We start from the raw sequence: 12,424 nt of genomic DNA on the forward strand, positions 1-12,424 counted from the left end.
GGAACAAGACGAGAGGAGAGTGGTTTGAGTGTTTGTAGCTGACTGTCGGTGTGGGGGTGGACGCCTGCTCGCACCTGTTGTTCCACAGAACAGTTACAGTCGTCTGTGATCGTGACGCTGCATCTGTAAGATTCACGTCTGTGATCATGCCCACATGTTTAGTTTTAATCCAGTGCTGCTTCACTGTTAGATCTACAAATGAATAACTGAATGGCTTCAAATAAAATATATATATGTTGAAGAGCACTTGCAAAACAAAACAATGACTTGTTGGAGACATTTCTTGTAGAATAAAAGGGGAGAAATGATAGCCAGGGATTTGAGATGACAAAAATTAAGGTTAAGTGTTCATACACAGTTCTTGCTATCTATAGGCTGCACCAGGCCATTCTTTTCATCCAATCAACCCAACACGCTCGCCTCGAACCAATCACCTGTAAGCTGTCAAGGTTTAAAACGTTCTCTCTCCCTCCTGTCCCTACCAGGTCATCTCCTTCAAACCGTCCAATCAGAAGCTTTCATCAGACAACCCAACTTCCTGCTCCATCCCTCATCACCTCCACCTCTGTCCAGACTCCATATCCAAAGCACCTGGTTCTCAGAAGTTCTTCCATGGTGTTCTACCTCCCACTGGGGTATAAGTAGGGAACTTGATCAAAAAGAATATGAAGCTGATCTCTAATGTTGCATCATTATAATTGATCACACACAGGTGGAGAATTTACAGACTGTGTCTTCATGATGACCATGTGTGGATCTACCATGATGATGGTTCAGTGGACCCTGGTAAATTGAAAGAGAAAATAAATATTACTCAGTCTAATTGATCTTGATACAAATTGCGGTCAAACAACAGACGTGTGTTGCACTTTGCAGGTGTCAAGTTTGATTCAATACATACTTTTTAAAGTGGGGGGGGGGGGTGAAAAAAACAATTCACTGTGACTTCATCAATATGAGCAAATGAACTGGGTGAAGTTCCTTCTTCCTGTTAGTTCCTCACATGCTGGAGTTCTGCAATGCACCATAGTCCCTCACAGCTGACCCTGTTTGACTTTGTGTTGCAACACCCTGTCCACACTTGTCTTATGATGTATCTGGAACAAACAGAGATTCCACTCAAGTCTTTCCTTCCCCTGGTTGGTTTGAAAGAAGCAGTGAGAGAGTCTGTTAGAGAGTCTCCTGCTCCGTCAACCCAGTCTCATCAGGAAACGTTCAGTGGGAACGTTGGTCCACTTGGACAAACGTTTCCATCTCACAATCTGGCCTATCAGATTGTGAGATGGAAACGTTTGGTCCGCCCATTGTTTTGCATTGACGTGTTTTCACGTCACGTGACTCCCGAGTTCCCGTCTCAGGAAAGGAAAACATGGCGGACAGTCCTTGTTTTTTCAGATAAAAACATGATTTTGTAACTTAGTCTGGGCATAAAAATACATTCTGACACCATTTCTAGCGAGAAATGTGGTCTTTGCTTCCACAGTCTTCAGCCAGTTTGTGCTTATGATATATATTTTAATAGTTATCACGAATGTTTTTATCGTTGCTATGGTGGTTGCTATGACGCTGCCATGCACACAACGTCGTAGCGTGCTGTTTAAATCACCGTCCCTGCGTGGTGTCGTTCAGTGATTGTGTATGTTATTCATGTTAAATAATATTAATATTTGGGGCTAGATTACACCTCTAATGCGAAGGATCTTGCGAGTCTGTTTAGAGGCGGACATGAGTGTGACACCGGACCGAGATCGCGAACGGACCGGAACTGACGTGTGGCTGGCGTAAAAAAAGGTTTTGTAAACATTCTGTCCATTTAACTTAGCGCTGTCATAAACACGGACCATTTGGAAGACAACGATGTCATCTTCCTTCTGTCAGGTAAGTAGTTTATTGTTTTTAAAGATCTATTACGATCTAGGTTCACAGTCCGAGTGCTGAGACAGCGGATGCGGAGTCCGTCGATAAACACAATGGATGCATTTCTTCAGCTAATATGCCATTGTTAGCCACATGCTTCAGCCCACGGTAGCATGTGATTACCTGGGAGGTGAAAACATGGTTTTTGAAACCAGTTCAAGACGCTTAGCCCATCATTAAGGGACGCTACAATATAAATATAAACATGAATTTGATTTATGAATGCTTTAGATTAATAAGGAGTGTATTTCTCGACCATTACTCCTCAATAACAGATCAATTTGGTTTAATGTATAGTATGCAATATGACAATAATGTTTTCATGTTATGGAGTTGCGATTCATTTTATAAAACAATTGCTATGTTCTGTTTTTTAATCAAGGAGGATCCAAGTGAAGCTACAGGAGTTTCATTAACGTCAATAACTTGGACCGAACAGTTTGTTTTGCTTGATGAAGAGGAGGAAGGGCAGCCTGGAGAGAAAGAGAAGCCGGGTTGAGCCCACTTCCATCATCCACGTACCACAAGGAAGATGAGGGGGAGAAATTATCCTACCATTAAAGAGGTACTTTTAAGTTACATACCAGAAACACCATTTTATATAATGTGCCAAATATAAATTTGTATTAAATCCCCAAAGTACGCTGGCTGAAATACAAGTTAATATCACACTGAAAGAGTTTTGATCAATCATACTTCCCTGCTGTGGTTGTTCAACTGGGAAAACAACTTTTTCCAAAGGAAGGCAAGTAAATTTAAGGAATGCATCTGCAAAGTTTTCCTCTGTTATGTATAATGATCACCCCCATCAAACATTATGTTATTAATAATATTTACACCTTTTCATTTATACTGTTTATTTCTGTCTACATGTTTGAATTTGCCTTCATTAGTTTCAGAAAAGAGCGATGATGTATCGGTCAGTGGGCGGCAGCACGAGACTCCGCAAACTAGTCTCTAAGCAAAGTAGACGAAGGCATTGAGGTTGCGGCCTGCCATCATTATTATTTTGCTTAAGGGACTGAATACGTTTCATGCAGAAATATTAGCATTTCCCTTATATCTACCAAAACTGCTTGTTTCACAGACTGCAGTTTTGTTTTGATCCGATGTGGTGTGCAAATACTAACCGTATATCTGCAATGGGTTGTTGTGCATTAACATTTGTAACTCTATTTTTGTTTTGACAGACTGTGCAAAGAATGTTGAGAACATCACTAACCAGTGCAGTGTCCGTCTACATATTTCTACATATTTTCTCTCATATAAATGTCACTGTAACCTCTTGACAACTGAAACCATAACATGAGGTCAGTGTGGCCTTGACCTTTTGACTTTAAGACAAATACACAGTTAGACAACCCGAAAACATGCAGTAATGCCTCCGGCGACTCGCTATTGCAGAGGCATTAAAATGTTAGTGTAGTAGACTGGATTTTATTGGTGTTACATTGGACATCTTGTATTGGTATACAAAAAATATATTTGGTTTCACATTTTAGATGGCATAAGCAGAGACATCAACTCAGGAAATGGATTTCTGCAGAAAAGAAAGCCTTGTATGTGTGTATATATACATACAAACGCACTTTTAAAACGTTTTGTTTTTTATCATATATTCTCAGGTAGTACTGACGCATTTATGGAGATGGGACATGAGGGCCTTGTCTGCGTGCTCAAGAGAAGATTCCACAGAGTTCAAGCTGAGCAGGCTGCAGCAGGTTTGGAGGAATCCTCCTCTGAAGAGGAAACATGGCGAAGTACTTCTCCACTGATGAAGAAATGTGAGCGCTGTGATTAAATAAAATCTGCTGCCATGCTACTGTTGCTACTGGTGGGCCCTGCTATTAGCTTGGTGTTTGGTAGCTGTTAGCTTTAGCATATTTATTTTTTAGGGACCTGTCTGACGTTTATGTTTTTAAAAAAAAATCAGAGGGAACCATCTTCATAATTTAACACTATGTTTTGTTTGTGTTCTTCAGTTATTCTCAAGAGAAGCTGCCTCAGCTCCACGGTCCCTCCTGCAGCTTCCACTCCTGATGCTAACCCCCTGTTTACATCACACCATCCGGGCAGACCTGGAGTCACAGAACTTTGTCCAGAGCTGCCGTCTGAGAATTGTTGATCATATAATTTCCAGCAGATGCCTTAATGTAATGTTTGTGCACAATAAATGACATTGATCATAACATATTGGTATTTCCTTGCACTTTTACACCATGATATTAGCAGATAAGATGTTGATTACATTAAAGCAGTGAATGCTCTGCTTTAAGCAACATAAACACACAATGATCCAATGGATTTGAAGTAGAATGGGCACGTTACATTCTGTAGAGAGTACCTCAGTAACGGAAGTCAGAAAATTAATTTTTCTTTATCTGAGGTTCAGTGAGTTATAGTAACAGCAAAGCACACAGGTCTTGTTGTCTAAGTGGCAACCATATCATATTGTTTAAGATGTGTAACATCAAGCTTGTGTATCAGTGCTAAATACATCCAGTCATAAGTAAGTTCACCCTCTTGTTAACACTAAAAGTAGGTGACCCAGATGTTTCACAATGCAATCTGATAAGGTCGTATGAGAAACATTCTTAACATTAAAGAAATGAACACAGAGGATAGCAATAGATGTTTCACTTTAAATCAGTAGCTGGTAATCGGCAGACTGACTTATTCAAACACATTAATACTACAATGAATGAGGCAGGGGTTTGCTATCAGAAATCATTTCTGGGACATTAAATATAAAAGATCTCCAGTATAAGCAAATGTGTTCTAAAATTGGTTTACATCCAAGTGAGAGGCTGTCCCATCTCAGGGATTTAAGATATATATATTGCTTGTATTAGCTGTCCCTCAGTGAAGTACTTGCACTTCTTGAAAAGCTCTATATAAATAAGATGTATTATTGTTTATACATTGCCCTCTAGTATATGTTTTCCTAAGTGACTGTAGATACAGAAACAACAGTATGGTTCAGGTGACAGAAAGTGGAAGGTGAAGGTCATTTCCATGAGCTCAAGAGAAACCTAATGTGACGATATAGTTGATTTCTGATAGGAAGCACCTGCCTCATTCATTGTAGTATTAATGTGTTTGAATAAGTCAGTCTGCCGATTACCAGCTACTGATTTAAAGTGAAACATCTATTGCTATCCTCTGTGTTCATTTCTTTCATGTTAAGAATGTTTCTCATACGACCTTATCAGATTGCATTGTGAAACATCTGGGTCACCTACTTTTAGTGTTAACAAGAGGGTGAACTTACTTATGACTGGATGTATTTAGCACTGATACACAAGCTTGATGTTACACATCTTAAACAATATGATATGGTTGCCACTTAGACAACAAGACCTGTGTGAACCTCAGATAAAGAAAGTAATCTTCTGACTTCCGTTACTGAGGTACTCTCTACAGAATGTAACGTGCCCATTCTACTTCAAATCCATTGGATCATTGTGTGTTTATGTTGCTTAAAGCAGAGCATTCACTGCTTTAATGTAATCAACATCTTATCTGCCAATATCATGGTGTAAAAGTGCCAGGAAATACCAATATGTTATGATCAATGTCATTTATTGTGCACAAACATTACATTAAGGCATCTGCTGGAAATTATATGATCAACAATTCTCAGACGGCAGCTCTGGACAAAGTTCTGTGACTCCAGGTCTGCCCGGATGGTGTGATGTAAACAGGGGGTTAGCATCAGGAGTGGAAGCTGCAGGAGGGACCGTGGAGCTGAGGCAGCTTCTCTTGAGAATAACTGAAGAACACAAACAAAACATAGTGTTAAATTATGAAGATGGTTCCCTCTGATTTTTTTTTAAAAACATAAACGTCAGACAGGTCCCTAAAAAATAAATATGCTAAAGCTAACAGCTACCAAACACCAAGCTAATAGCAGGGCCCACCAGTAGCAACAGTAGCATGGCAGCAGATTTTATTTAATCACAGCGCTCACATTTCTTCATCAGTGGAGAAGTACTTCGCCATGTTTCCTCTTCAGAGGAGGATTCCTCCAAACCTGCTGCAGCCTGCTCAGCTTGAACTCTGTGGAATCTTCTCTTGAGCACGCAGACAAGGCCCTCATGTCCCATCTCCATAAATGCGTCAGTACTACCTGAGAATATATGATAAAAAACAAAACGTTTTAAAAGTGCGTTTGTATGTATATATACACACATACAAGGCTTTCTTTTCTGCAGAAATCCATTTCCTGAGTTGATGTCTCTGCTTATGCCATCTAAAATGTGAAACCAAATATATTTTTTGTATACCAATACAAGATGTCCAATGTAACACCAATAAAATCCAGTCTACTACACTAACATTTTAATGCCTCTGCAATAGCGAGTCGCCGGAGGCATTACTGCATGTTTTCGGGTTGTCTAACTGTGTATTTGTCTTAAAGTCAAAAGGTCAAGGCCACACTGACCTCATGTTATGGTTTCAGTTGTCAAGAGGTTACAGTGACATTTATATGAGAGAAAATATGTAGAAATATGTAGACGGACACTGCACTGGTTAGTGATGTTCTCAACATTCTTTGCACAGTCTGTCAAAACAAAAATAGAGTTACAAATGTTAATGCACAACAACCCATTGCAGATATACGGTTAGTATTTGCACACCACATCGGATCAAAACAAAACTGCAGTCTGTGAAACAAGCAGTTTTGGTAGATATAAGGGAAATGCTAATATTTCTGCATGAAACGTATTCAGTCCCTTAAGCAAAATAATAATGATGGCAGGCCGCAACCTCAATGCCTTCGTCTACTTTGCTTAGAGACTAGTTTGCGGAGTCTCGTGCTGCCGCCCACTGACCGATACATCATCGCTCTTTTCTGAAACTAATGAAGGCAAATTCAAACATGTAGACAGAAATAAACAGTATAAATGAAAAGGTGTAAATATTATTAATAACATAATGTTTGATGGGGGTGATCATTATACATAACAGAGGAAAACTTTGCAGATGCATTCCTTAAATTTACTTGCCTTCCTTTGGAAAAAGTTGTTTTCCCAGTTGAACAACCACAGCAGGGAAGCATGATTGATCAAAACTCTTTCAGTGTGATATTAACTTGTATTTCAGCCAGCGTACTTTGGGGATTTAATACAAATTTATATTTGGCACATTATATAAAATGGTGTTTCTGGTATGTAACTTAAAAGTACCTCTTTAATGGTAGGATAATTTCTCCCCCTCATCTTCCTTGTGGTACGTGGATGATGGAAGTGGGCTCAACCCGGCTTCTCTTTCTCTCCAGGCTGCCCTTCCTCCTCTTCATCAAGCAAAACAAACTGTTCGGTCCAAGTTATTGACGTTAATGAAACTCCTGTAGCTTCACTTGGATCCTCCTTGATTAAAAAACAGAACATAGCAATTGTTTTATAAAATGAATCGCAACTCCATAACATGAAAACATTACTGTCATATTGCATACTATACATTAAACCAAATTGATCTGTTATTGAGGAGTAATGGTCGAGAAATACACTCCTTATTAATCTAAAGCATTCATAAATCAAATTCATGTTTATATTTATATTGTAGCGTCCCTTAATGATGGGCTAAGCGTCTTGAACTGGTTTCAAAAACCATGTTTTCACCTCCCAGGTAATCACATGCTACCGTGGGCTGAAGCATGTGGCTAACAATGGCATATTAGCTGAAGAAATGCATCCATTGTGTTTATCGACGGACTCCGCATCCGCTGTCTCAGCACTCGGACTGTGAACCTAGATCGTAATAGATCTTTAAAAACAATAAACTACTTACCTGACAGAAGGAAGATGACATCGTTGTCTTCCAAATGGTCCGTGTTTATGACAGCGCTAAGTTAAATGGACAGAATGTTTACAAAACCTTTTTTTACGCCAGCCACACGTCAGTTCCGGTCCGTTCGCGATCTCGGTCCGGTGTCACACTCATGTCCGCCTCTAAACAGACTCGCAAGATCCTTCGCATTAGAGGTGTAATCTAGCCCCAAATATTAATATTATTTAACATGAATAACATACACAATCACTGAACGACACCACGCAGGGACGGTGATTTAAACAGCACGCTACGACGTTGTGTGCATGGCAGCGTCATAGCAACCACCATAGCAACGATAAAAACATTCGTGATAACTATTAAAATATATATCATAAGCACAAACTGGCTGAAGACTGTGGAAGCAAAGACCACATTTCTCGCTAGAAATGGTGTCAGAATGTATTTTTATGCCCAGACTAAGTTACAAAATCATGTTTTTATCTGAAAAAACAAGGACTGTCCGCCATGTTTTCCTTTCCTGAGACGGGAACTCGGGAGTCACGTGACGTGAAAACACGTCAATGCAAAACAATGGGCGGACCAAACGTTTCCATCTCACAATCTGATAGGCCAGATTGTGAGATGGAAACGTTTGTCCAAGTGGACCAACGTTCCCACTGAACGTTTCCTGATGAGACTGGGTTGGCTCTGTCGCATTTATCACCTGGCCCAAAATGATAATCAGCTAAAGACTCTTCTTCACTGACTATATTATAATAATGAACACATGTCTTCATGAGTCAGCCTCCTTCATCCCGCAGCCAGGGCTCTTTGTGTGTGTGTGTGTGTGTGTGTGTGTGTGTGTGTATTAACGCATGAAAGTGTGCATGTTCTTCAGCACGCGCGACCCCATGCATGTGTCCGTGCCGCCACGCGTCACAGCAGATGTTGCCTATAAGGCCTTTAGCAGCATCTCCAGTGATGTACTGTCCGCTGTCCTTCACTTACATATGAAGATGTCCTGTTCGTCAAGGACAGTGCACTTCTGTGGCTGATTGTGAAGCTTTGACTTTCATTAATACGTGTCACCTCCTGATCTGCTATATGGCATTTGCATGATATTAGCATATATCGGTGGACCAGCCATCGGATGCTGCAGTGTGGGAATGACACCTGTTGAGACAGGTAGGCAGATGCCTCTCTGCCGGGGCCACGGAGTTGAGGATGGGGGTATGAGGAGGTGGAGGGTGGGAGATGGAGTGTGAAAAGGAAGACAGGGCACATCTCACTTTCTTCTGTTCAAGAAGTGTTGCATTTCACTGCTCGAAAAGACAAGAATCACTTGTGTTGTTTGCAAAACATTAACTGTTTAATCCCAGAATAAGCTGCACTTAATATAATCTAACAATATGAGATGAATATGGCGTTTATTCACTCATTTCCTCTTCCATCATGTTGCCTTTTAAAGCTTTTGGCCTTCTATTTGGTTTGTATTCCTTTTAAATAAGTGTGAGATCTGTGGTTTTCTTTGTTCCTGCGTGAGGCCGGAGCTTTTGTTCAGTTCTGAAGCTGCTCGGCTGGAGGACGCTGCAGCCAGGTGGTGACCCTGCATGCATTACCAGGCACACAGCAGAGAGCACAGAGCTGCAGCCAAGTCCCAGAGTCTGAGAGCTGCCCACACTGGCCAAGCTGCCACCGTCGTGAATGAGCCGCGGACACAAATACTCTGGCAGAGAAATAAAGAGCTGATTTCATAACAAGGGATAAAAAATTACAGTAAATAAAGCTGCCATTGCATCACAAGTGTAGAAACTGTTTAGACACCAGCACCACAGCAGGGACGATGGATTAAATATGGTCACACCATACATTGGCTTGGCATTGACAAATGTTTGTGAAGTGTCAACAAGGCTTCTTCTCTGATCCAGCAAGTCTCACTCCAACGTCCCCTGAGGAGTGGCAGCGTCGTTGATGTGTTGAGACTTGAAACGATCACAGTCGCTGAACGGATGCAGGTCGAGAGGATTCAGGGTCCTCTCTCTCTAAACTGCCAGGATTCACACAGACCACATCCTCTGCTTCAGGTTGGAGGTCAGTTCACACAGAGTCCAAATCTGAAAAAGCATTTAACGATACATTTTTTAGGATATTTTTTGTTCAATGTTGAAATAAGGATTATGAATCAAGAGGCGAATTAAGCAACTTTGACGTATACAAACTGCAGCCATGCTATTCTGTAAAGACAGACAATAGATTAAATATATGTGGAACCAGCAATATATAAACTAAAACTAAAGCTGCATATAGGCGGCTGTGGCTAAGGGGAAAAGCGGTCGTCCTCCAACTAGAAGGTTGGCAGTTAGATCCCGGTCTTCCGCATCTAAATGCCAAAGTGTCTTTGGGCAAAATGCTGCATCCCGAATGGCCCCCGCTTTCTATAGATGCACTGTTGAATGTTTGTACTGTACTGTAAAGCGCTTTGAATGGTCATCAGGACTAGAAAAGTGCTATATAAATACAAACCATTTACCATATATACATATAAAGTATAATCGCCAGACAGGTTTAGGAGTGTGTGAAGACCAAAACAGAGCTAAAAGGAGAGTGAATATTGGACTTTATTTATTTTAAGCTTTTCATTATACTTTCTTACCACAAGAGGCCAAAAAAAACTACCTGTTTCTGTTTTATCACTCAGTTTAATTATCTGATCCGTCCATTAACCCTCTTTTCTATTCTGGCATCTTTTATGACCAAGTCTGGGTTATAGGCAGCTTAGCTTTTGATACACGGCAACCCAGAAACCCAGACAGGATGCCTCAAAATCCTGTTGCACAATACGCCGAAAATCACCTGCTGTGGGGCCCCGCCCTCGGAAAGCTCCTCTCCGATTGGTTTCCTGATTTTGAATTACCTTCATGACCTTTGTCAAATGTCACCACCATTCTGTCTCCACAATCGTCTGCGTCACATCCCATTTAAAACCTTCTATAATAGGAAGCCATAAAACGAATCTTTACTATCGAAGGCGAGAATCACCAGCTCATTACTACCCCTGTTTGATGGGCTAAATATGGGATGTAAGGAGCCCGGCAACAGCGCTGAGCCCAGGGCGTCCTGGTGGCTCAGTCTCTTAATGGCTGCATGTGATTAAGCTGCAACTCATTCCACACTGTTGCATCTCTCTCCTTCCACTTTCACACCTCTCTTCACTGTACCCGTCTCCAATGCAATTAAAAGAAATCATAACTTAAAAACCTCTCTCCTTTGGTTAAATCCAATCAGTCAAATCTATCTCTGTTATGTCCTGTTTCCTCCATGGCTGCTCTTAATGATCCCACACAGACAAAGCACTGTGATCCCACTGTGAAACACCCTGTGATGAAATACACCATTGTGTGTGTCCTCGTCCCAATATACTAATCCAGGATTAATTATGGGCCGATCCTAGTGAGTATCCCTCTCGGTCCCTTAGATATGTAAATGTCCCAGGCGTGGATGCTGCGTTGAGAGGCTTCTAACTCTGTGTTCTATAGAGTAGGCAGGACAGGACGGACAGAGACCAGGACAAAGGTTTAGGGACACATAGATCATTTCAAGTAATAAGGAAAAACACAAGGTCTTTTCTCTTTGGTTCCAGAGAGGAAATTAGGAGTAATTGATGTCTAGAAATGAGTGCAATTTGTGATGGGTTGAGTCTGCAAACGTATGTCCATGGTAGAAGATGGATGACACAAACACACACATATTCCGATTCTCTCTCTGTTCTGCAGATGGTATGAAAGTCATTAATACACGTGATCAACAGTACATTATGCAACTACAATCATTCTGATGTTTCTTTTTACAAAAAACTAATTTGACACATTATGATGCCACCACACTCTCCCTCTATAAATTCCTTAATTTAATCAACATGATGCATCATATTGATGTCATGTGTGACCTTCTAGATCGCACCTAGACAAAAAAAGCTATACTTTTTTCACATTCTAGATATAATTATTGCAATAAACAATGTTGTGTCAGTCTAGAAATGAAAACAAATAAGTTAACTTTTATTATGTATTTCCAAAGTCCCATGAGTCCTGAAAAGATGTCCAAAGCCTTAATTCCACACAAAACATGATGAATCACAAAGCTGCAATGCAACAGCATATACAACTCATACAACCCATAGAATAACAAAGTGCTGCAAGTAGATGCACTGTATGAATGTGTGTGTGAATGGGTGAATGTGAAACTGTACTGTAAAGTGCTTTGAGTGGTCATCATCAGACTAGAAAAGCGCTATATAAATACAAATCCATTTACCATTTACCATTTACAACTGAAATTGAGTGTTGGATTTAGGAGAATCAATCCACATAAACTTAATATATTAACCACAGCTCTTTTTTTATTAGTGTATATGCACATTAAAAAACTATTCCACCATGTTGCACCAGTAGCAGTATCCCAGAGAAGATTTACCCGTTTGATGCTAATAATATTGGGGTTTGATTTAAGTCACTTTTCATACGCAGCGATTTTACCTGTATCTATATACTTTGTTGATGCTACTTAAATATCTACTGTAATGACGTGATTTGCATTATTTTATTTGTTCAAATTTCCTCTAAGTATAATCAAAAGATGGATCAATAGAAAAGTCCATATAATATAACCAGTGTGAAGCAACAGCACCTATGAGCTGTGATGGTAACAGCTGGATTCTGAACGAACGCAGGCA

General features: G+C 40.4%; 2 long non-coding RNA genes across 2 annotated transcripts; one reads left to right on the forward strand and one right to left on the reverse strand.

The window, feature by feature from the left end:
* The first annotated feature begins 953 nt into the window (after nucleotides 1-953).
* Nucleotides 954-4,106, forward strand: LOC132998722 (uncharacterized). The gene is made up of 4 exons (XR_009678003.1): nucleotides 954-1,878; nucleotides 2,300-2,482; nucleotides 3,543-3,701; nucleotides 3,900-4,106. It is a non-coding gene; the product is annotated as an uncharacterized LOC132998722 (long non-coding RNA).
* A 1,376-nt stretch (nucleotides 4,107-5,482) lies between these two features.
* LOC132998740 (uncharacterized) lies at nucleotides 5,483-8,324 on the reverse strand. Its single transcript, XR_009678005.1, has 4 exons — nucleotides 7,711-8,324; nucleotides 7,107-7,289; nucleotides 5,888-6,046; nucleotides 5,483-5,689 (listed from the first exon to the last, which is right to left on the reverse strand). It is a non-coding gene; the product is annotated as an uncharacterized LOC132998740 (long non-coding RNA).
* Between the last annotated feature and the right edge of the window lie 4,100 nt (nucleotides 8,325-12,424).

Source organism: Limanda limanda, chromosome 3 (assembly GCF_963576545.1).
Source record: "Limanda limanda chromosome 3, fLimLim1.1, whole genome shotgun sequence".
NCBI lineage: Eukaryota > Metazoa > Chordata > Actinopteri > Pleuronectiformes > Pleuronectidae > Limanda > Limanda limanda.